The sequence below is a fragment of the Pinus tabuliformis genome, chromosome Q, assembly GCF_031772625.1.
Source record: "Pinus tabuliformis cultivar Carrire ecotype Pingquan chromosome Q, CPIR1, whole genome shotgun sequence".
NCBI lineage: Eukaryota > Viridiplantae > Streptophyta > Pinopsida > Pinales > Pinaceae > Pinus > Pinus tabuliformis.
In genome coordinates this window covers 1,330,096,118-1,330,123,548 of record NC_142296.1, presented here as the reverse complement: position 1 = coordinate 1,330,123,548, position 27,431 = coordinate 1,330,096,118, and the positions used below count along the sequence as shown (strand labels likewise).

General features: G+C 33.1%; 1 long non-coding RNA gene across 1 annotated transcript; it reads left to right on the top strand.

Moving 5' to 3' along the window:
• Positions 1-18,438: 18,438 nt before the first annotated feature.
• LOC149224755 (uncharacterized) lies at positions 18,439-20,525 on the top strand. Its single transcript, XR_016249096.1, has 2 exons — positions 18,439-19,122; positions 20,215-20,525. It is a non-coding gene; the product is annotated as an uncharacterized LOC149224755 (long non-coding RNA).
• The last annotated feature ends 6,906 nt before the right edge of the window (positions 20,526-27,431 follow it).

Sequence of the window (27,431 nt, the reverse complement as noted above, 5' to 3'; positions counted from 1 at the left end):
ACAAAGGGAACCAAGGAGCGGCGCCGATGCAATAAGACTTGGACCTGAAAGGGTTCGAGAATGAAAATGTATAATTTTTCAGGTCTGCTAGAGCCATTTTTTAATGATTTTCAATGTTTTAATGTATTTTTGAAACACAAAAGAAATTGCGAAACAGGCAGGATTTCGGGTTAGCCGTGGGCAGTAAATGGTTTTTGCTAGGCTCCACCCGATCCCATACAATGATCGCCATGTGTCCAGGCTGAGGAGAGAGAAAACCACCCTCATCGGGCAGTTAACTCCTGTACGAAAGAGTTGCCTGAAATAGATCACAACAGTTGGATCTAGAGCACTCGGATCAATGGTGGAGATGTGATATCACTGCAAAGGCAGACCCAATAAAGAAATAGGTCGTGTTTAAGGACTTTTTAAGTCTAAAATGAACAAAGATGGGCGAGATTTTACAGTTTACAACGTTTTCTGTGTAAAATAGAAAACATTCATGGCTATCATTTGAAAGGGGCTATTGTAGGGATTTCCTAGGCCTGATAGCCACTCCATTGTCGGTACAGGTGGCCAACCATCCTTATAGGCACTGTGCAATAATGTATACATACCAAAAGAGGGATTTGGCTGAGAGACAATGGTTGGCAGACAGATTCTAGAAGAGGAAAAAGTATAGCACAACATAGCCAAAAAACAACAGAAATGATTGTGGGGCATCTCTAGCACAAGAGAGCTCCCTACCAGCGTAGCCAAAATAACAGAATGTGGTTATTCATCAGCGAGAATAAGAAAACCTCCAAGCCATTCTTGCCTATTCAGGGAATCAAAAAGTTAACAAGACATAGATGATAGATTAGACACTCCGAGCCTTTGAGAGCTCAGGAGCATTGTAAAAGGCCTATAAATGGCTAAAAGAAAGATGTAACAGGGGTTCAACTTCTGGAGACTATTGAGACTTTGCTACTCAAGCTTCTCATCTTCATTCATTAGCAATACAAGCTTCTTTTGCTGTTATATGTTCAATGTCCATTTTCTCTTCTGTTCTAAGCTTGCACTTGAACAGGTTGTTCATGTTTCTTCTATATCTAATGCCAGATAACTGTCATCTTATCTTTGCGTTGATAAATTAGATTTGCAACCTTCTTTTACTGCCTGTAGCTATCTGTTCATATGTTTTATATATGCATCTGCCGATATAATCAGTATTCTCATTTATTGCCTATAGCTAGCCATTCATATGTGTTTATATATGCATCTGCCAATATGGTTAGTATTCTCCATCTATTCATTGAATCTACAAAGTATTGAGCATTAGCAGTCTAAAGCCTTGTAAGCTGAGGGCATTCATGTATGTTTTGAGTAAAAATAGAGTTTAAATGGATATCTAGCTTGATACAAACCATCATTTATTCCAATAGTTCAGAGAACAATATTGAAGATTACCAGGCATCTCTGAGCTGCAACCTAGGAGAGTTTCCTGGAGTGATAACAGGTCAATTCCCAAAAAAACATGGAATGAAATATTCTTTCACCATTGCAACACTAATAGGGTTGAATATGAAAATAACTTTTGATGTAGGAGCATAACCCCCCCCCCCAAATCAAAGTCAAAATCTTGACCTTTTAGAAGGCACATCATGGCGAGAAGGATGGAATTTCCTTGTGAATGCACATCTAGAAGAATACGGTTGTTATTTATTTGTTGTGTTAAGCATGTCAATAGATATTTATGGTGAGGATCTTGGATTTGAAATGATCCATGATGTTGTCTTATTTATATATATAATCCTGCAAGCATTGAAAGGAAGAGGCTAGACACAATGTAGATCTAGTCGAGGAGTGGCTAGGGCTAGCAAGGACATAATATGTAATCAAGCTCGATTGTAATAAAAGCATGTTTAGTAAAATTTTGTGTTTCTGTGTGTTGAAACCCTCTGAATGTATGATTATATGTGGAAAGGTTGATAGTATAGTAATTGTAGGTTTTGAAGTGTAAACGACTACCTCAAATTTAGTGGAGTGAAGATATGTCATCGATCATTGAAAGGATTGACAACAATTAGAGAGGAATTGGATTTCAAATTACATTCCCAGAAAGTATCTGACCCTAAAAGTATCGAGGCCTCATTAAAAGTGCATACATCATTATACCCTGGATCAATAGGATATCCTAATCGATATGTGAAATTTGGACCTAGGTAGCCCTAGAAAGTTTACCAACAAAAGTTATCTAAGCCTTGCATAATTACACAAGATCCTGATACAAAATATTTTAGACAAATATAGATCTTGAACACCCATATACAAAAGTGTGAAGATACGTCTGAGCTTTAAAAAATAATCTCTCTACCCCTAGATATATGTTCACCTAGTGAAGAAAATGAATCTAGTGTAGGAGATATCTGGCACTTTGGAAACTTGGCAACCCTAAGATCTTCCAGTTCTTGGACCATGGATACAAGTGAAGTTAGTGCTCAAGATGGTGAATTTATTATGAACTTCAAGGAATGAATTTGGAGTTCAAGGTGAACGAGAAGGGGATGTGTAAGTTTTATTACTGCCATGGACATGTTTAGTCTAATTTATGGGTCATAACCCAAAGGTACAAGCTTGAATTATCATACAAAAAGTTATTTTTTTGGACCCCCAATCTTGGTCACTATCATATGGTATCAAAGAAGGGGAAACAAATTTCCTACTTATTTGAGAAAGGAGAAAAACTTCCAGTTGTAGTTGGGTAGAAGTTTTTCAGGAAATTCCATAGTTATAGGTGTGGGTAGAATTGTTAAGAGAAGTGGGAAAGAGTAAAAGCCTAGAGAAAGGAGTACTCAAAGGGTTCTAGAGAGAGAACTAGGAATATCAAAAGGTCAAGCTCAAGAGAAAGCTTAATGAGGTATTGGGTAGTAGGTGCAAAGACTTGCCATAGAGAGAGGTTATTTGCAGGTCAATACTGAGCATGTGGTGAAGCTCCAAAAATCAGTCATCAAGATGAGGTGATTCAAGAGGAAGAAGATCATTTTCCGAAGGCAAAGGATGATAAATAATACCAATGATTGAAGATGGAAGTAGTGCAACAATATAGACACATGATGAGGAGATCATGAATATTTCCTACCTTGGGAGTCTAATGCAGAAGCATAAGGCCCCCAAATCAAAGTCAAAACCTTGACCTTATAGAAGGTGCACTGTGACGAGGAGGACATGATTTCTATGTGAACTCATATCCAAAAGAATAGGGTTGTTATTTATTTGTTGATTTAGTAATGTAGTTAAAGATCCGTGGGGGGGATAATGAATATACAATGATCCATGTTATTGTTTTCTTTATATATGTAAACCCGCAGGTGTTGAAAGGAGGAGGCTAGACATAATGTAGATCCAATCGAGGAGTGACTAAGCCTAGTGAGGTCTTAATATGTAATTGAGCTCGATTACAATAAAATTGTGTGTGGTGAAATTTTGTGTCGGTATGTTGAAACCCTATGAATGTATGATTATATTTGAAAAGGCTAAGAGCACAATAATTGTAGGTTTGAAGTATAAGTAGGTGCATTGAATTCAAGGGAGTGAAGATCCATCATCAATCACTGAAAGGATCTACAATGATTTGAAAGGAATAAGATTTTGAATTTCTTGCCTAGAAAGTATCTAGTCCTAAACATATCTAGGCCTCAGCAAAAGTGCATACCTAGATAAGTCAGATATTTAAATTGATATTTGAAGTGTGGACCCCACAACGCTAGAAAGTGCACCAAAGAAAGTAAACTGGGCCTCGCGTAATTTCACAACATTCATATACAAAATATTTTAGACACATCTAGATTACAAATGCCCAGATACAAAAGTGTTAAGATATATTTGAGATTTAGAAAATAATCTCCTAACCCCTGGATATAACACCTAACAAAGAAAAGGTATCTGATGTAAGAGATATCTGGGATTTTAGAAACTTAGCAACCCTAGATCTTTCAGATCCTCGACCATGGATTTGACTGATGTTGGTGTTATATATGGTGAATTTCATGTGAACTTCAAGGAATGAATCTAAAGTTTAGGGTGAACAAGAATGGGATATGTAATTTTTATTGTTGCCATGGATGTGTTCAATCCATTTCGCGGGCCATAACCTATAGGTCCAATATCGAATTCTCATACAAAATATTGGACCCCTAGGCTTGGTCACTATCAAATTTCTTTTAGATTATCCATCTTACAGTCACATTTAATCTAATTTCAAAATATTTTTCACACTAGCAACCTTCTTAGCCTTTTAAGTGAGAAAAACTATGGTGATTTGACAAAGTTTCTCTTAATCATTTTCGAGCATAAAAATAAAATGATAAAAAATTTCAAATAATCTCTTACCTTCATAATATTCAATAAACCATATTAATTTTAATAAAGTTTAATATAATCATCATCATTACCATCATTATATATATAAACAATTTCAAACTATTAAAAATATTCCATAATAGTTACATATTAATATGGAGTTATTAACTCTTTTGAAAATCATAAATTTAAAATGCAATCAAATTTTTATTAATATTTATTATTATTAAAATGTATTTAAAAATAATTTAAATAAGACCATAATTATTTAAAATTAATCTAATAAATAAATCTAAATAAATACAATGATTTTTAAATATAAAATAAGAACTTTATAATTTACAATAAAAAATTGTATCCATTAAAAAACAAATTAAAACTCTGATATTAGCAGTAAATTAAATAAGTATAAACTAATAATTTTTTAACTCAATTAGGTAACATTATATTGATTCCCACAACTACTACACTTTTAATTAAATATACATACTTTTTCATTAACTATTCTACATTCAGTAAACCATGTCTACCATTATAATTATAATGATTAAAAATATTATTTTAAATTTAATTAAAATTAATATTATAATGTTGTTGATATTTTTGTGCTAAGAGGTGTTTTAATGTTAAGCATAAATGTTTACTATTTAATAATTTTAGTCTAATGTTAATGTCTGCTCAATATAGGGTACATGTGTAGGTATAAATGTTTAACATTTAACATTTATATTCCGGCTCAATTAAAAAGAAGAAAGAAAAAAAAAGCAAAAAGTTAAAAGTTAAAGTCAATTTGTTATATTTGATTTTGTTACTAACTGATGAATAGACTTTGTTACAATACCATGGGTCAATACCATGACTTATTAATACCACATGAAAAAAAACAGTAACTTATTTCACAATCAAAATATTTTATAACAATACGACATGATTCTTGACCATGGATATTCACCCCCACTTTATTGTGGATATTATTAACATGTAAATAGAATTTTGTTACAATATGGACCAATACTATGGTTTATCAATACCACATGCCCAAAAAACATAACTTATTTCACAATCAAAATATTCTAGAGATATTTTATTTTAATTTTATTTTATAATGTTTTTTTAATTAAATCCAAAAGGAAAGAAAGCAAATTGAGTAACAATAATAGAGGAAAGATAGTGCATGATTGTTTTAAGGTTTTTTTATTAAATTTCCATTGAGATGATTGATCCAAAATATAGGTTTAATATTTTATAGCCAATTGAGTTTTTTTTTTTTTTAGATACTTTCTTAAACATAATATTGGAATCAAATTTAAGAGAGGGACAAAGATAATGACAAAGCTAGAGGAAGGAAAGAGAGAGAGATTGGGGGGTGGGGAGAAGGAGGAAAGAACAAAGACATAGGGAGACATAGGTGGGGAGAAAGAGAGGGAGGAAAGAACAAAGACATAGGGAGATATAGATGGAGAGAGAGAGAGGGAGGAAATAACAAAGACAGAGAGATAGATGTGGAGAGAGAGAGAGGGAGTGACAAGGGGAAATGGGGAGAGAGTGTGGAGGAAAGAAGAGGAAGGACGAGAGAGAAGCTAAGAGGAGAGGACAAAGATAGGAAGAGAAGGGGAAGAGAGAGAGGGGGAGACACAAAGATGGAGGGGAGAGAGAGAAGGAGAGAGGGAGGGAGATAGTGACAAAGTTAGAGGGAAGAGAGAGAGAGAGAGTGATAGGAGGTGGGGGAGAGGGAGAGATAGAGGGAGGTGGGAGAGAATAAGAGAGAGAGGAAGGAAGAGAGAGTGGACTCAATAGAGAGGGGGAGAGAGAGGGAGGGAAGAATAAAGTCATAAAGGTAGAAAGGCGGAGAGAAAGATAGGGGTTGACAAAGGGATAGATGGAGAGAGAGTGAGGGAGAGAGGAAGGGAAAGAGAGAGAGAAGAGGGAGAGAGAGAGAGATATGGAGAGAGAGTGTGTATGTTTGGGGGGTGAGATAGAGAGTAGGAATAAGAAAGAGACACATAGATACAAATATCGATATTATATAATATTATATAACCAATCTACATCTATCTTAACCTCAGATTTATCAAGTGACGAGAGGGACCAAATCTCTCGAGGTGCAAGCCTTTCCTCAAGTTTTTCACTCAAAAAAGAGGATTGCACCTCGAGAGATTTGATCCCTTTCGGCACTCGATAGATCTAGGGTTAAGATGGATCTTGGTTGGTTAATAAATTGAATTTATTAAGCAGAGAGGTGCTTTGTAACCTAGTATAGGGTAGATGTTTAGCGTAAATGCTTAACATTTGACATTTAACAAATTTAATCTAACATAAATGTCGGCCCTAATTAAAATCAATATAATGTAATCTATTACTAACCAACCTAGATACATATTAACTCTGGATCTACCAAGCTCTGAGAGGCATCAAATTTCTTTTCAGTTTAAAAGAGATTTGCATCTCAAGATATTTGATCTATTTAGGCCCTTGGTAGATTCATAGTTAAGATGGATCTAGGCTAGTTTAATTATTAATTATTATTTATAAATATTAATATAAATATAATTATTAATTTATGTTTTTATTTTTATTTTTATTTTATTAATTTTTATTTTATTTTATTTTATTTTGACCAAGTCAAATGTTAAACATTACAACATCTCTACCATACTCGGATCAAATGTTTACATAGGAGTTAAACTTATGAAACTCAAATATAAATAATTTTTTTAATAAAAGGTTGATCGGTGAGAGGAAACCTTGGATAAAATATAATATTATAGTACTATATTTTACTCAATATTTATTACTATCCCACCCAGTAAAAAGTGTCCATAGGTGGGGGGAATTACTAATTAGAATGTAATATCATTACATTTTACCTAATATTTCCCATCATGCCCCAAACTAAATATCACATTTTACTTGATGTTAAACATTACAACATCTCTACCATACTGGGATCAAGTGTTTACATAGTAGTTAAGCTTACTTATGAACCTCAAATATAAAGATTTTTTTAAATAAAAAGTTGATCGGGTGAGAGGAAATGTTGGAGAAAAATAATATTATAGTACTATATTTTACCCAATATTTATTTATTACTACTCCCACCCAGTAAAAAGTGGCCATGGATGGGGGGAATTACTAATCAGAATATAATATTATTACATTTTACCTAATATTTCCCATCACGCCCCAAACTAAATATCACAGTTTAGTCAATATTTCCCCTCACCTGTTAACTAATCATTCAAGATTATTATTGTATAATATGCCATTAGTTTTACATTCCGTTTTTATAGTTAATAAGTTAATGTATAATATGTAATTAGTTTTACATTCTGTTTTTACGGTTAATAAGTTACCGAGACACAATTGTCTTGTACCTAGATTGCACATGTATAAGTAAGTAAATAAGTAATTTTATCATTAATATGATGTTCTTTCACTGTGATCTTTCATTGCGGAGTTTATTTGGGCTTGTACAGTGTTATCAAAGCTAGGTTGAGTTGTTTCTAAACTCCATGTATTTGAAGTCTATGGCTTAAAGGAGATGTGGAGCATGAAGGTTGTGAGGATAGCTAAATGCAACAGAAGGTTAGCCCAGTGGGACACCAAAACTATTGACTCTTTGTAAGTTTTATAACTTTTTGTCATAATGAAAGATGATTGGAGAAATTTAGTGGTATACATATTTTTTTTAACATATCCTTGGAAGTTAGAATACATGTTGGAGTTTTTAGTTCTTGTTGTTCTCTATAAAAATTGCAAATACTAAGTCGAATAAAAATAATTGCTGGATTGTTTGCTAAAAGTCTAAGTTCCATGCATCCAAGGGCCACTTGTTGTTTTAATTTTGGGAGGCTTTATTTGCATTTACTACATCAAAGGGGGGTTTAATTACAATGAAATTTCTGAATGATAGTGTTTGCATTTACTATAGTAAACAAGAGTTTAATCACAGTAAAATTTCTAAAAGATAGTATTTGCATTAACGATAGTAAACAAGAGTTTAATCACAGTAAAATTTCTTAAGGACCAAAGTTTAATCACAATAAAATTTCTCAAGGATAATATTTACATTTACTGCAAACCAGAGTTTTAACTGAAATATTTATGAAGGATACAAAATTTTTAGTGAAGGATTTCTAAAGGATACTTAAAATGAAGGATATATATTTTTTGGTGGTTTGAAAAATTTCTAAAGGACCAGAGTTTAATCACAGTAAAATTTTTAAAGGATAATACTTAAAATGAAGGATATATATATATTTTTGGTGGTTTGAAATTTTTATGAAGGACAGAGTCCTAAAGGATACTTAAAATGAAGGATATATATTTTTTGGTGGTTTGAACATATTTTTTTAAGAGGCCATTGGTAAAATAAAATATTTGGAGGCTAATGAGATTTGAAACTAGCTCTTTGCTAAGCTATTTTTGAAACTTACCATTAAACCACAAAGCCAATTTTATTTGAAATAAAAGGAGAAAGGAATTTATATCTTTTCAGAGGTATCGCATATATTTTGAATTTGAAAGAATTTGAAAAATATTTGGTTGCACAACAATTATGACTTCAATAGTTTCCATAGTTGGAGTTGTTCTTAATGGAAAGGAAAATTATCAACAGTGGTTTAGAAAACTTAAAAGTGCCCTTATTTTTAACAATTTTTGGGAAGTTTGTCAAGGCAAGAATGATAGTGACAGAAACTAAATTTCACTAGAGCCACCTGATAAGGAGAAGCAACATGAAATTTGGGAGACAAAAGAAAACAAGGGATATGCATTAATAACTGCATCAATGATAGAAGAGGAAAGTTGATATATCATTTCTTGTGGTACTACATTCGAAGCATTAAAGAATTTGAAAGAGTTGTATGATTCACACTTACAACTCGAATTATTCAGTTGTTGCTAAAGTTGTTTAACTTGGAGATGAAAGATAATGATCCTTTGAAGAGTGCCTCTAAAATAGAAGACACTTTTCATGATATAGAAGCCACTAGAATTAAAGTGGATTTACAACTTACAACTTTTATAAAAGTCCTTCACCCTGTCTATTCATACTATTTGGAATCTTTCCAATATAGTGGGTAGTTAAAAGACATTACATTTGATAAAATTGTAAACAAAATAGATGGGAGAGAAAATGAATTTGGGAAGAAAGAGGCCGCACCTAAATCTAATATAGAAAATTTGTGCCTTGCACAAAAGGATCAAAAGTATCATGTTGAAACTTTTATAGGTGATAAAAGTAGTAGAGGTCGTGGTAGGAGAAATTATAGAGGCAAGGGGGGGAAATAATCAGGGAGACAAACAAAAAAATGATAGAAAACAAAGGAATTTTAATGATAGACCAGATATTAAATGTTTTAGATGTGGTAAAATTGGTCATACTACTGCTAATTGTAAAATACATTCGGAGAAAGTCAGTGAAAAGAGAGAACAATTGAATGAAAAGAAAGATCAGCCACCACTAGAAAGGGGAAATCATCAGTCTTCACATTACATTTTTGCTCACTGTAATTTTAATATTATTAATGTTCTCAACACTGCATTTTTTTCATGGCGAGATAGTTGGATTTTGGATTTAGGAGCCACTTGTCATATGACATTTAGGCGAGATTTTTTTGAAACTTTTAGTGATGATATTGATGGTGTTATTTACTTTGCTAACAAGTCTCAAATTAAACCATTTGGTATTGGGTCTATTCATTTGAAAATACCGAATCTTGCAGATTATGTTCCACAGTATGTACTCTATATTCCGTAGTTTCAGCTAAATTTGATGTCTTTTATCCATATTCAGCAGCAGGGGTATTCTATTCATATATTTGATGGTGTCATGGAGATAATAAGAGCATCTGATCATGCAATTATTATCAATAGTGTGGAAGAAGGTAAACTTTTAAAGTTAAATGGTACTTCATCTACTAATTCTCGTGAAATTTCTACTTTTTTGGTGCAACAAAGTGATATCCTATCTCCTAGTTTGCTATGGCATGCTCAATTTGGTCACATCAATTATGACATCATCAAAATTATGAAAAAACAAGGTATTAAAGGTCTTTCGACAGTTCCAAGAAAGATTACACCTTGTGATGATTGTATTTTTGGAAAACATTGTAAATAACCATTTCATAGTTCTTCTTTTAGAGCTTCACGAAAATTAGGTCTTATACATTCAGATTTATGTGGACCTATGCGTGTTGCAATAGCCAATGGAAATAAATATGTGCTGACATTTATTGATGATTACTCGAGAATGTGCTGGGTGTTTTTGTTGAAGAATAAGTCACAAGTATTTGAAGTTCTTAAAACCTTTCATTTGATTACTCGAGAATGTGTTGGGTGTATTTGTTGAAGAATAAGTCACAAGTGTTTGAAGTTCTTAAAAATTTTCATTTGATGATTAGAAATGAAACTCAATAGAATAAGGCATTTTTAGATTTGATAATGGTGGCAAGTATACTTCTCATGTTTTTGAACAATATTTGAAGGAAAATGGAATAAAAAATTAGAATACCATACCTTATAATCCATAATAGAATCTCGTTGCAAAACGTGAATAGAACTTTGCTTAATATGGTTAGATCTATATGATGTTTTTTAAGAATGATAAGTTGATGTTTTGGGGAGAAGCAATGCGTTTTGTAGCTTATATTCGTAATCATTTTCCTTCTTCTGCCATCAATAATAAATCTCCTTATGAAATGTGGTATAATCATCTTCCTATTGTTCAACATTTTAGAGTCTTTCATTCTCTATGCTATGCATTAATTCCTAAACATCAATCAACAAGTTGGGTGCTAGGTGTCAAAAATGTGTTTTCTTGGGATATTCTGCTACTTCCAAAGCTTACAGGTTGTATGATGAGGAGAAAAAGAAGTTGATTCTTTCTAGAGATGTTATTTTTCTTGAATCAGATAAAGATAATTCCACTGTTGATAGGCAATTGGCTCATTTGGAGAAATTTGCATCTAAAAAGTTCTATTTTGAATTTGATAATGATGTTCCACATATTGAAGGGGGGGTTCCCATTCTGGATCATTCTGTGGTTTTTCCATCTTTGACTCATGAGAATGACAAGGATGTTACTACTAAAGAAAATTTGGAGGATAGTGTTGTTTCTGCACGGCCATAAATTTTTCCTGAGGAACCTTTTCTTCAGGATGAACAACTATCACAACCACTTCAACAACCTTTACAAAGGTCTACACATACTCAAAAAGTTCCAAGAAAGTATGATGATTTTGAAACATGAATGTCTTCTAAAGGTGATTCAGGTAATGTTTCTCATCACTATGAATTCAATCATCGGACAATTAGCTAACCTAATTGTTTTGAAGAAGTTGCTAATTGCAATGAATGGAAGGATGCAATGCAAAAGGAATATGATGCGCTTATTAAGAATGGAACTTGGAGGTTAGTGGATCCTCTTGTAGGTGTCAAACCCATTGGTTGAAAATGGGTGTATAAGATCAAATATAAAGCATATGGTTCACTTCATAAATACAAGGAAAGACTTGTAGCAAAAGGCTATGCTCAAAAAGAAGGTGTTGACTGCAAAGACATTTTCTCCTACAACAAAATGGGGAACACTTAGAACATTGTTTTCTCTTGCAGCTCAGAATAAATGGAAGATACACCATATGGATGTTAAAACAAATTTTTTGAATGGTGATTTGAAGGAGGATGTTGATATGTTTCAGCCTAAAGGTTTTGCTACCAAAGGCAAAGAGGAAAAGATATATAAGCTAGTGAAGGATTTGTATGGACTGAAACACGCATCTTGTGTATGGTATAAAACATTAACTGAATATCTTTTCAAATTGAATTATTGGTTATTTGATCTGGATAACGAAAATCTTTTTGTTAAGAAAATTGGAAAGTCAGTTGTATATTTGGTTGTGTATGTAGATGATTTGATGATAACAGGAAACAATGATGAATATATAGCGTCCGTTAAAAGAGAATTATTGAAATTTTTTAACATGAAAAATTTGTGTTTATTACATTATTATTTATGGATTGAAGTTGATAAAAAACCCAAATACATTTTCATTTCTCAAAAAAATTATAATGGACAGCTATTGGACAAATTTAGGATGCAGGATTGTAATCTTGTCGCTACTCCTATGGAAGAGAACTTGAAGCTTACTTCCACTGAATGAAGTATGTTTGAAGATCTAACAAAGTACAAGAAAATTAGCTGACATAGCTTTTGATGTAGGGATACTTTCTAGGTTCATGCATTAGCTATGTAAAGGTCATTGGAATGCAACAAAGTGAGTGCTTAATTATTTGAAAGGCACTCAAACATATGGCATCAAATATTCCAAAGTTGTAGATTTCCATCTCACCAACTATTCAGATTCTGATTTTGATGGAGACAAGGAGAATGAAGTCTCTAATTTTGGTTATTTGATGAGTCTTGGATCAATAACTATCAGTTGACACAAGCAATCCGTTCTTGAGCATTCTACTATGGAAGCCGAATATGTCGCAAAATAATTGAAGACTTGTAGGAGAAACAAAAGGCTTCATCTCCACTGCTCTTTGACAACTCTTTTGCAATTCAGTCGGCCAAGAATCCCAAGTTTTATGATTGAAGAAATCATATTAACATCAAATATCACTTGATTCAACATTATTTAGAGGCCAAAGTTATTCATCTGACACATTGTCCTATTTCGGAGCAGATCACAGACATATTTACAAAGCCATTGGGATGTGAAAAGTTTGAAAAGTTTAGAATGTTACTCAACATGTCAGATGTCCCTTCGGATTAAGGGGAAATGTTAACTAATCCTTCAGGATTGTTATTGTATAATATGTAATTAGTTTTACATTCTGTTTTTATAGTTAATAAGTTACCGAGACATAACTGTCTCGTACCTAGATTGCACATGTATAAATAAGTAATTTTATCATTAATACGATGTTCTTTCGTTGTGGAGTTTATTTGGGCGTGTACATCACCCCTACTAATTTTATAATTAAGTTTGTTTACTTTTAAACTTCAAATATAAAGAAAAATTACAATAAAAATTGGACCAATAGAGGGGAAATATTGGGTAAAATATGATATTATAATATTATATTTTACCAAATATTTCTCGCAAGCTAGTAAAAAGTGGATGAAGGTAGACATAAATATTAGATAAAATGTAATAATTACATTTTACCTAATATTTCTTGCACGTGCTTCCCTCACCCCATCTCACTTTCATAGTTAACCTTATTCATTTCTAAACTTACCATCCTAAATATATTGAAACTCTATTTCTATGGCACATTATTACACATAAATTAAGGGAATATATTGTTATAGATATTATATTAAATTCATTATCAAAGAGGCCATTAGAATGAAGAAACAACTATTGTTTTGTACTTTGTGTAATCATGTTTAACCTTACACTTTTAAAAACCATCCAATAGCATCTAGGAAGCTATAAAGCTTCTACACATATATGCACATTTTGTGTTCATCCATTCAACGATAGAAATAAAACATACAAAAAGATATAGGACCACCATAGCTTCTACGCATATATACACATTTTATGTTCATCCATTCAACAATAGAAATAAAACATACAAAAAGATATAGGGCCACCAAATTCATACATACAAATGCCAAGTGTGAACATATCCATAAAAACACTTTATTTTTACAGGCTACAGGGATTCAACATGTGATTTTCTACATGAATACCATGGGTCATTACGATGGATTCTTAATACTATAAGTCATTTTTATTTTTTATTACTAATTTTATAGATTTATTTTTATTTTATTTTCACTAAGTTAAAATATTTACATTATATTAAGTTACATTAAATTACACATCTCTACCATATATTATATTTTGAAATATAAATATTATATTCAAAATCTAGAGTCAACTAACATTAAATTAACTATTTTACTTTAATTATTTCACCCCTTCTCACAATCATAATTCCACTTCGCAGTCTAGTAAAACCAATGTTGAATATATATTTTATTTTGTTATATTGTAATAGCAGGGCAACTTAGCCCATCGAAATCTAGTTAGAAATTACCTAAATACTTATAAGTTACATTGGTCAATGTTAAAGTAATAATGGTTGATAGACAAATCATCTTATAGTCTCAGGAACTAATAAATTGAGATAAGTAAATTGCTTCCTCAAGTAGAAGAACTTGCATAAATTTTTGTGGGTAGTAACCACTAGTAAGTCTATATATTTACAGTTTTACTCCTACATAAGTGCTGAAGAAAACATAAATAATAGTGGGAAGTAGCTATTTTTTACATCTTATTCCTATCCTTTTTTATGCAAAGACTTTATTAAATCATGGTGGGAAGTAATTGATGGTAGATATGTTATTTAATGAGTATAAATTATTAAAATCACTACACAAATATTTAAATATCATGCATGAATATTGCAACCATATCCATAAGTTATGGCATAAAATATGTAATGAAAAAATATTTTGTTTTTTTAAAGTTAAACATTATAATATGCAGTGGTCAATGCTAAACTAATAGTGATCACCAGATAAATCCATTATTAAGTCATTCCTTGGATGAATTAATAATGATTCCATAACCATATATAAATTTAATTAATAAGCACATAAAAATTTAATGCTTACAATAAATTTATAATATAACAAGTTTGTTAACCATGGATATCCATCCCCACTCTACCATGGATAATATTAACTTGTAAATATTTTTTGTTACAATACCTCGAGCCAATACCACACCTTACCAATACCACAGGTAGAAAAAGTGCAATTCATTTCACAATAAAAAATTAAAATGTAAAATATTTTAGAAATTACATATAGCATTGATTACATAGAGTGAAAATTCTCCATCATATGGATGGAGAGAGAGAGACGCATTAGTGAGAGAGGGGGGAGAGAGAAGGAGAGAGGGGGGGAGATAGTGACAAAGCTAGAGGGAAAAGAGAGAGAGCTTGATGGGGAGGAGAGAGAGAGGGAGGTGTAAGAGAGAAGGATATAGAGGAATGAAGAGAGAGAGGAGGGGAGGGAGAGAGAGATGGAGTTGGAGGGGAGTTAGGGAAGAAAAAAGACATATAGAGATAACGGTAGATAGAGAGGGAGTGACAAAGGAGAGATGAAGAGAAAGAGCGAGAAGAGAGGATGGAAGATAGAGAAGAGAGGGGAGAGAGACGAAGAGAAAGGGAAGAAAGAGACGGGGGCATAGAGATGGAGAGGGGACGAAGGGAAGGGGAGAGAGAGAGGGAGGGAGGTAGTGATAGAATTGGAGGTGGAGAGAGAGAAAGAGATGGGAGTGGGAGAGAAAGGGAGATAGGAGGAATTTAGAGAGAGGATTGAGCGAGGGAGAGACTAAGACATATAGAGATAAATGTAGATAGAGAGAGAGTGACAAAGGAGAGATGGAGAGAAAAGGAGAGAGGAGAGGATGGAATATAGAGAAGAGAGGGGAGAGAGACGAAGAGAAAAGGAAGAGAGAGAGGGGGGCATAGAAATGGAGAGAGGAGAGAGGAGGGGAGAGAGAAGGAGAAAGGGAGGGAGAAAGTGATAGAGTTGGAGGGTAGAGAGAGAGAAAGAGATGAGAGTGGGAGAGAAAGGGAGATAGAGAGAAATTTAGAGAGAAGAGTGAGTGAGGGAGAGACTAGAGCAGGAGGGAAGCAGAGAGAGAGGGATAGATGGATCCAACCTAGATATGATATGTTTGTATATAAGTGGTATATAAAAACCAACCTAGATCCATTGTAATCCTAGATCTATTAAGAGTTGAGAGGAATCAAATCTCTTTTTTGATCCGAATGGAAAATGCCATCAACCCACGGTATTTATCCATCCATGTTATTCATCCACCCATGGAATTTACCCATGGTATTGTAAGTGGCATCCACCCATGGTATTGTAAGTGATATCTACCCATGGTATTCATTCACTCATGGTATTGTGGCATCCACCCATGGAATTGACCTGTGGTATTGTAATTGAAAAACACTATAAGTAAAAATTCGCATTTTGTAAAAGGACAATTTGTTCGCCACAATGTAGCTTTTACAGTTATTCTTCTTTTAATAAAAAATTTTCTTTGTGGTTTTGTTTATTGGGCATTCTCCTCTTTTTCTTCTGGAATTTCAATGTTTCAAATCTTGGTGGCCTCTCCCCCAAAATCCATTTCAATCTTTTGGATCTTGGGGGTCTCTCCCCAAAATTCGGATGAGTGATATCATAGCAGGTTATGATTCCATGTGAATGTGGGTTTGATGCATATTTCAGTTTCAAATTTTGCAGTAATATTCAACAAACTTCAGGCATGTGCTACGTCCTCCACAGAGCATTTTCTTGGGCCAAGCAGGAAGAATTTTTCTTTTTTCATTTTTTTGCAGGAATGTTTTTGGGCGGAGAGTTTGCAGATCAAATCTGAAATTTTTGGTACAAAATTTACAAAAACAAATAACATACCTTGCGAAAAAATACCCAAATTCAAAAAAAAAAATCGGCCGTATAAGAGTTCGGATGAGGGAGATATCGCTCATTGAAAATCAACTATGTTACAAAAATGTTTCTGACGACAATTCATAGACGACGACTCTCCTATACTTTTTTGCAATTTTGGTGCATAATTTCAAATCCCTTTCACTTTAAAAGAAGTTTGTATCATTTTCAGTTTAAAAGAGATTTATATCTCAAGAGGTTTGATCCCTTTCTACCCTTGATAAATCCAAAGTTAGAATGAATCTAAACTCATAGTATTAAAATAAAAAAATAATTTAATTATTTTGATATAAAATTTATATATCAAATTACAATTACATTAATCACTATAAACATATAAATCATCCTCAAAATTAAATTATTTAACTATAAACATATATATCATCACCTCAAAGTTAAATTGTTTAATGGTTTCCTTTTAGCATTATTTATGATACAATCACCATGCACATTAAACACACTATAAACATATAAATCACCACCTCAAATTTCAATTGTTTAATGGTTTCCTTTTAGCATTATTTCTGATACAATCACTATGCACAGTAAACACACTATAAACATATAAATCACCACCTCAAAGTTAAATTGTTTAATGGTTTCTTTTTGGCATTATTTCTGATACAATCACTATGCACAATAAACACACTATAAACATATAAATCACCACCTCAAAGTTAAATTGTTTAATGGTTTCTTTTTGGCATTATTTCTGATACAATCACTATGCACAATAAACACACTATAAACATATAAATCACCACCTCAAAGTTAAATTGTTTAATGGTTTCTTTTTGGCATTATTTCTGATACAATCACTATCCACAGTAAACAGAAGAAGTCAATGAATTAAAAAATATATATAATTATGGTACTCTATTTTAAATCAAAACCATGATGTATTTTCAACTAATTTTAACCAGAGTGAAAAGTATTCACCATAATGACAAAAGCCATTAAAAAGAAGTACAGTTGAACCGGAATCCAATGAAATGAATTGAACGAAACTAAATGGAACTTTTTGGAAAAAGTAGCAGCAAAAGAATCACCTGTTAATAGAATCTGGTTAGCGTTAAGGACGTTAGTTGAGGTCTTACAAGTAAAAACAAAGACCATACGAAGTTAACAAAATAAAAAACCATTGATTAAATAAAATATCAAATGCTCTGAGGCATATATGGTTCAGAAAGAATCAAAGCAGGTACCTGAAAATTATCCTACGGATCCGAGATGAAAGCAATGAAAGATAGAAAAAGTTGATGCGTATCAGGGAGAAAACCGCAAAGAAGAGTATAAAAAAACAAAATTTTGTGCAGCATACATTAAGGGGCTACAACTCGTACAGAGTACAGGCCAGTAGAAACATTAGGTTTATAATTGGCATATCACGGGCAAGCATGGTTTGAATTCGGTCCAGATTTACCAGGCGTTTAGGGTTTGGTAGCGATGAACGATCAGGCTGATGCCACGTGCAGGGTCCAAGGGCCCTCCGTAGTCAACGAATAATCAAAGGCAATGTGAAGGGATCACTCTGCGTCTGCATGGCATTTATGATACTTCCAGTCATCCACGCCTTGAATTAACGTACCACCTAAGGGATGAGTATTCTTGGAAGGTTTGTATTGTGTCCTTGCAGGGTTGTTAAATGCCCCATATGGGGGGCATCATCACACACACAGACAGACATTGCAGATGGGCCTGGGGGGCAGACGTCATAATTACCACCATACAAAGAAATTGAGTATTTGCCCTAGTCCTTCCCCTGAACCATTGTGGTTACAAGAGAATAGAAGACTTTATGCATTCCACACATTTTCTCTGGTTTGACAGGGATGCCATTTCTTGTTTTCACTGATTCAGTACTCTGATCTCATTCTTGCCATTTCATATTGCATTCCTGTTGCCCTAATGGGCATGCCCACTTGCAGCATTCAGTCTGTGGCCACCCATTTTATAGCCATCCTTCACCATATAAGAAGCAACCCAAGGATCATAAACTCACACTGATTGAACCACTCTCAACAGTTTCTTGTTCCTTGATAAGCTGTGGTATTTAGATTGGTGATGAGTTGGGTACTTTTCAGTGGATTCAATATTTTGATGAATGGATATCATCAGTATGATCCATGTTTAGAAATTTATGATTCTGTCCAGTTTGGTATGAGAGTCAGGCTGATTTGGTGAAGTTGAGCTTGGCGTTATCCTTCTTGAGCTTTTGCAGAAGAGTGGCAAAGAGGCACCGGGAGTTTTCTTGACCTTGCAAGTCCTTGCTTTTGCCTGGATGAAGAACTTAAGCAAGTGCAGAAGAGGTAAACATCTGTTATTGCACATACCTGGTTTCATTGTTATGCATAGAAATAGAAACCAATAAAAAAAATTGATCTTTTTTCCGCACTATAAAATTACAGATGAATTAAACTTAAATTTCAGAGTTAAAGCTTTTGTGATGTTAATAAATTTTCTTGAATATTTTCATGAATTAACCTTAAATTTTGTGATGCTAATAATTTTTCTTGAATATTTTGATGAATTAACCTTAAATTTAGAATTAAGGCTTCTGTGATAGGAATCATTGTTCTTGAATATTTCCAGATCCATCACACTAGGTTTTTTAAATCTTTTCAAGCCAACAAGTGTAATTAAATTATCACAGATCTAATCTCTGATTTACGGATCCATCACACTGAGTTTTTTTAGATCTTTTCGAGCTTTCCAGTGTAACTAAATTATCACAGATCTAATCTCTGATTTATTAAAGACATTAGGGTGGGAGAGATAGCAAAAAGATTCAAATATATACTATATTAGTATAGATCCACCGTAGCTTCTGATCTATAAAAGGTATGAAGGCTGATAAGGGTATAAATTTTAACATTTTTGGTTTATCCATTTGCAGGTTTAAGATCTAACCTCTTTATAAAATAAATTAAGCTGATTTCTTTTATAGTGATTTTTATATAGGCACTCAAGTGTTTTCCATAGTTTCTTTAGAGCTTGTCTATAGCTTTTAATGTTTAAGATTGAAGTGCTTTAAATTCAGAATAGGGTTAACCAGAATTTTATTTTTAATCTCTTTATGGGTTTAAGATTTAAATGTTTTATAGATTTAAAGTTAATATCAATTTATGTTGGTTTCTTTTCAAAGTTCATTATACAGAGAGTTGATCTATGGTTTCTGGTTTCTGTATTGTTTTTTTATGTTTAAAATTGAAGTGTTATAATAAATTTAAGGAGTCTATGCTGCCTTCTGTATACTTTATTGGCAGTTGAGATGATTCTATACTTATTTATATTATTCTATAATTTTTATTTCCATCCATACATTTAGAGCAATGTGATCTTCCCTGCCACAACCTTGTTTCCCTAGACCCAATAACAGGGATTGTCATTGTGCTTTTCAGATTTGTGTTGGTGAGAAGAATTCGGCGCTGATTCTCATCATGGCGGCGGATTAAAGATGAAAGTTAAAGATGAAGATATCTGGTTCTTGAAAGGAATCTTGTTGTTCGACAATTGTTATAATCTTTTGTATTCAGTGATTCCTGATTGCTAGCATTATGACTTAGAAGGTGCTAAATGAAGAGATAAAAATAACATCTGTATGGTGCTAAATATAGCTGCAAGATTCGAAAACCAAGATGAATGTATATATGATCTGGTAAAAGGAAAAAAATTATAATAAAGAAAATCGATAATACTTTTGTTTTCCTCATGTTTGAGATACCATATTACATTTTATAATTTGTTACATAAATCATAGTCTGAAATCACTTCAAAATACAATCATATTAAAATTAATCATAGTCTGAAATCACTTCAAAGTACAATCATATTAACAGGAGATACCATATTATTTTATAATTTGTTACATAAATCATAGTCTGAAATCACTTCAAAATACAATCATATTAAAATTAATCATAGTCTGAAATCACTTCAAAGTACAATCATATTCCTAATTTTAATAGAACTCGAAAAGCTGGTTAAATTTCATTATCCTGAAAAGCTTACTCCCTATTTAACATGCATTAATCTTTTTTTAAAGTTATAAATTTTCAATTTTATAGTTAAGATTGAAAGATGTTGGTATATTTCTACTAGGTTTTTTTTTGTAAATTTCAAATTTACAGATAAGATGGAAAGATGATCTGGGATGGAATTTTAAATAGGGATGGAGGTTTAAATAAAAGTATATATATATAATTTAAATTATATATATATATATATTGTTTATGTTATATATAATATTATATATATAATATATATATATAATTTAAATTATAAAACATTACAATTTTATATATTGTATTGTTTAGAGGTTATTATATAGTATTAATATTAAGTGTTTTTAGGACTAAATTATATAGAAATTTTTAAGTTAGTCATTAAAATATACACTGATAATTGAACTAGAAAATTAATATATAGTAGAGATGTAATTTCTCTATTATATATTAATTCTCTTGTTTAATTATCTACTTTAAATCACAATAAATGATTTTAAATACATTAACTTAATTTTTTTTTATACATAATTTAATCAAAAAAATATTTGATATTAATCATAAATCACATAAACCTGCATTCTAAATATTAATACTCTTTTTGAAACTCCATTAAAAAAAACTACATCAACTATTTAGATTAATCCATTTTATTGCTATACTATTCATTTTAAATCCCATATGAACTACATCAACACCCCAATGGACCAAGTTATCAGGACTTTGGCATGTGATCGCACTGTTTATGATATAGTTTCAATGGATGAGAATGGCTCTGCCCATGCAATTTGATGATGGTGTTCGAATTAATAGTTGCAGATGCTTTTGAGAGAGCTATAAACAGGTTGGAGAAGTCTTCTTCCAAGACGAAGTGCGACTTTGGTTATATGTGATGCTCTTCACATTCGTTTGTATCACTTTGGGTCAAAACCGTTTTCATATTATATCCCAAATTGTCGAACTATCAAATATTGTACAGCAAAGGCTTATAGGGTTGAATCTTGCCAATATGGTTGTAGTGAAAGGCTTCTCATTTATAACGTTATTGTGCTTACCCTTTAAAATTTTCGAAGTAATACGAGGATTTCGTAAAAACTAAAGCTCATGCATTTGTTTTAAGCAGCATAGAGGAATTCTGTTATGTTTGCATTGGGAAAGAAATAGAACATTGTGGATTGATTAAGAATTTAGAAGGAAATAGAACATTGTGGAGTGATTAAGAATTTAGAGGGATACAAATTTGTGTTAGAAAATAGAGAAAGCAGAGATCTATTAAACACAATACCAAACACCATATATATATTATTAATTTCAAGAGTTACATATTCATAGTATCTAGATCATTAACAAGGACATATCTAGATAGCTATTACAACTCACACATAGGAAAATTAGTACTTCTAGATTGACACCTAGGGACTCATAGTGACAACTCACACATTACATGGAATCATTACTTCCAACAATCTGATGATAAGATCATTAGTATTTGTAAATAATTTTTTTATTTTTATTTCTTAATAGTTTAATCAAGAATGGGGTTTTTATGTCATTTTGGCTAAAACCAAGGTGGTTTTAGCAAGAGTAGCAACCTTAGGGAGCATCTTGTTTTCCATGTTATTTAACTTGTTCTTATACATTAGTAATTGGTAATAGTTATATTCTCAATGGGAGAAAAGACATGTTTATGATAAGGATAGGATAAGGTCTATTCCCTTTAATTTTGAGATTATAGGTTGTAATTTTCTTTTTGGATTTACTATGTTCCTCTCCATGATTTTCATCCCCAAACTTTGCATCCATATAAAATAACATAACAAGAGTAACAAAAGTGTTAGAGAGGATTTTTTTTTCTTATCCCAAATCCAAAGATTTTAAAATTTACAATTGTTTTCAAGCTCGCCATAAGTTTTCCACCCTCCATTTATCCTTTTCTCAATGTTACAATTCTAGTTTAGCTTGTGATGAATATTGATTACAATATGTTTATATGAAGTCACTCCCTCCAAGTTGATGCTATCATATATGAAAAGATGATCTTATTGGATTTAAGTATCATCAGTTTCAATTTCTCAATATTAATATTCATACCCAAGCAATATTAGTGTCTTACAAAGATCATAGGAACTCCTCACCATAAGAACAATATCCTTAACATAAAGATGAAGAATGACTATGAGCAAGGGTAAGGCCATTGCAACCTACCTCTTTTAAACAATATTCTAACTTGTCAAATGTATATGCCAAAAAGGTAAGAGGAAATTGAAAACATGCTTGATGTCGGTACTTAATTCCTTGTGATAAGCCCTCATTGCTCCTAAACATATGAATACAATTCTAATACAATCTTGTTGTAGTAGCCCTCAACTCAAGATGAACTTTAATCTCTTACATCCTATTCCAAAGGTTGGGCCTATAGTGTCAAAATATTTTCAAAATCAATGAAACAACACAAGAGATAGTTTTATTATTGTGACACTCAGTGGAGAAAGGTGGTCCACAGTTTAAATTATACCTCCTAAAACTCAAGTGGCCTTTAGCTCTTTTTTCATGGATTTCTATCATAGGGTAATGTTCATTTCCAAGAATATTCCATAAAGAATTGCTAAAATGGACTAGCTATAATGGTCTAACAATTAGAGGGATTATTTTTTATATTTGTTGTAAAAATTGGGTTTCATGAGGCTTCGCATTCAAAGTTTGGGGAACCCAATTTGAGTGTTAAATTCAAGAGCTTGAGTGTGTGAAGGATAGGGATAGGTCCTCCAATTAAAAAAAAAATCCTCTTGGCATTCTTCAATTTCTTAGCTTTCCCAATTGTGTAGGTTTCTTATCTTCAAATTCTATCTTTAAAAAGAAAAAGAAAAAGAAAAAGAAAAAAATTCATCCTCCATAGGAATGTGTCTAATGATGGCAATGACGTTAGGAAATTTGTAAATATTTTTAAGGTAATAATTTTAATTCATCAAAGGAATCATATTATTTTCTTTAGCTTTACTAATTAGAACTTATCTTAAGAACTATTTAAAATCAAGGTGAGAAAGGCATAAGAGATGGTCTTGCTTTCTATTAATATAATGCACATTTTTCCCCTTTTAATAAGGGATTTGTTTGGACTTATATTATCAAGTTTTAAGGAATAACTAGAAGCTTATCTAATGACTTTCCTAGTTATTTTATATCTTTCATCATACCAAGGATTGGTGGTGATATTAATATTTTTACATGACACCTTGAAAAGATCACGTTGATGGAGGTTAAACAAGTTATTGTAAAATTATGATATAAGTCTTCAATTTTTCCGGTATAAGTTAGAAGATATAACTCATTATTCAAATCCATTAAGAAAATATTAGCTTTACTTCTGTCTAAAAGAAGAATATTTCATTCTGCATTTAACATTTATAATTATGGCTAAAATTTTATGATGAGATTCAAGCTCATGGTCATTTAAAAGGTCAAAATTTACTATTTGGGTGGATACAAAGAATCACATATTCACAAAAAGTTACTACCTTAACCGTGAATAAAATTAGTTTGATTGACCTTTATCCATGTCATTACACCATAGCAAATTATTAGCTCTTGGGAATTATAAATCTTGACTAAATTTGTACCAAACAAATTCTCCATCACCTCTTTAGAGTTTTTGTTGTATCTATTGGCTAAAATGAGTCCCTCATCTAACTGTAATGGATTAAGGTTGGCAGTATTACTTAACATAATATATTTTTTTTGGTCAAATAAGAGTGGAGCCTTCTATTAACAACAAAAAAGATTACATATGATACATGTCTTTACAAATGTAAGGACCATCAAGGCTGACCCTATGAAGAGTAACCAATTACATAACTCGAAATAAACCCGACACCCTCAACCTGAGGCTTACAAAATAAGTCATCATCCATGATCCAACCCGATGGCCATTCAATGAGACCCCTAGTGATCCAACTGTTATTATAGAATTCACTTCAAAGGTGAGCTCGACCTTTATCAGCTTTACGGATTTGGCAGGGTAAATAAACAATCAAAGTGTAAAACTTCGGGTTCATTTTTGGACCTAGCCTCCTCCTATGTTGAGGCCTGATGTCCTTTTGATCTAGATCCCATGAGATTCAATGGTCATGAACACTGTCATCTCATCAACATTCACCTCTTCTACATGATTCACAGACTCGATAAGGATTGTGAGCCATTATTTTATAAATGTTCGGGTCCGATGTGAAACTTAAGCTTCGATCACTTTGAGAACCCCAAAACCAAAGGATTAAGCCAGTGTTGATATGATGGTCCTCCGAGATAGCGGAATGAAAACCTGCACGATCTTTACCTTCTTTTCGGACCCGATGAAGATTATAAACCGCGAATCTAAAAAACTTCGGGTCCGCTTGAATAGTTAACCTTCGATTACTTTTCCACCCGATGGCCATTCGATGACGAAGGTTGTCAAGATCTGTGGCCGGAGACCTTCTAAGATGCATGCTATTTACCAAGTGCCTCTCCCCTGTAGAAAGCTTTGTTTTGAGAATTTTCCTTCTCTTTATATTTTTTTCTTTGGGGATCAACGATTAAGAATGACTTATGCTTCCTCTTTCTCCTGCTACCACTAGTCTTCCTTCTTTTTCATTCCTAATAGTTTGGAAGTTTTCCATGTCTTTGGCCGCCTGTCTTTGAAAATCCTCCTACAATTTCTCGAGGGTGTCGAATCCCAAGCATACTTGCTATAACTTTCCTTGCAAGATGCTCCTTCATTCGCGAGACGATCAGCTAGCATATTGGCTTTTCTTCGCACATGAACAAAGCTGGCCATTCTTAGGGTTTGTAGGTGGGAGTGAATTTGCTGAAAGACCTGCAAGAGATGCCAATGTTTTGAAACTTTTCTAGGTGCTTTTCCATTACAGATCTTCTTGGCCGCATTAATAACCATTTTAGAGTCTACTTCAATGATCGCATTATGAGAGTTTGACTCAATTAGTATTTCCACGAACTGCTCTAAGGCCATGAGCTCTTCCATGTTATTAGTGGCAGTCCCCAAATGACTATGAAATATGTCCTTTATGCACCCTTGCTCATCTCTAAAGACCTCGCCAAAACCAGCCATCCCTAAGTTACCATTAGAGGCTCCATCTATGTTAAGTTTCAAGAAACCATGAGGAGGAGGTTTCCAAAAGTCTTTACCAGCGTTTATCTGGCTCACATCTTTGTGTATGCTCTGGGGAACTAGCACATGGAGGTCCAACTGCAGCAGTATACTAGCATCCTGGGGTAGATTCGGGTTCTCAAGAGGTCTCCCTAACATGGCACCAACAGTGTCTTTGAGCTGTCTTATTATTTGTGCAATAGTGTTCTAGGTTGAGCTAGTTTTGTTCTTGAAAATCTTGCCATTACGTTCTTTCTAGACATCCCAGATTAAGAAGCTTGGAACCAGAGTCCAAGCTTTGTTGATGATCTCATTACCTGAGAAGTCTTTTCTCCAATTCTTCAAAGTGTTGGTAATACTGAGGCCATCCCTGTCAGTTTGTCTGAAGACTGAGGCCACCCAATCCCACAAGGTAGAGGTGAATGAGTAGAGGTTAAGTAAGTGTTCCATCATCTCCTCTTGTGAACCACATATATAAAATTTGGATGGGCCAACAAAACCTCTCTTTAGAATATTTCCCCAAGTTATAATTTTCTTTTGTTGAACCAACCACATAAACAACTTTATTTTCATCCAATGCGGGTTCTGCCAAAGGTCCTTCCATACCTTATCAGGGTTTTGATAATTAAACCCTATGCTTATTCGTTTGGCTTCTTTGAGGTTAAAGTTACCTTATGCGTTTCTTCCCAATCTAAGTTGGTTAGACGAGGATGATACCAAAATCTTCCTTTGTTCCAAGTCCATAGCAAGAGAGTCTACCTGAGCTTTCAAAGGGCTCTCTTCCCTGTGGCCTAGATCCTTCCATATTCTCCATTTTCCATTGTTCCTTACCTGATTCCAGAAGTCACTTACCATGCATAAACCTTTGTGGTCAGTATCATTCTTGAGATCGGTTAGTTCTTCCCTAAACAGGTTTGGTTCTTGTTGCTAGTTGTCCTCCCAAAATTGACCCAGGTTCCCAGCTCTAATCTCCCAGAAGCTGTGTTGCTGGACAATGTCTCTATTTTCCCAAGCAAGATTCCAAATGTGGGAGCCATTGATAAGCACAGACATTCAAATATGATCCCTCTCCTACCAATTATTTTCATATTTCTATTTCCAAAGCTTGGCCCATGGGGTTACCGATTCCTTAAGCCACCTCCACCAAAGCGTTGCACTCGGAACTCTACTGAGGGTTTCAAGGTCATGAAGCCCCAAACCTCCATGGGCCTTAGGTTTGTAGATCTTATCCCAATCTAGCAAAGCCAATTTCTCTTTCTCTTCCCCTTTGCCCCAAAGAAAATCCCTATGAATGTTCCTAATCTGTTTCAAAACTCCTTTAGGAGCAGGAAGAGCTGACGTCATGAAAATGGGTATGACCTGCAGGATAGCTTTTGTGAGCACAAGGCGCCCTGCTAAATTCAAATATCAGCATGTCCATTTCCTGACCCTATCCTGCAATTTGTTAATGATCGACTCCCATACTCCCCTGCTT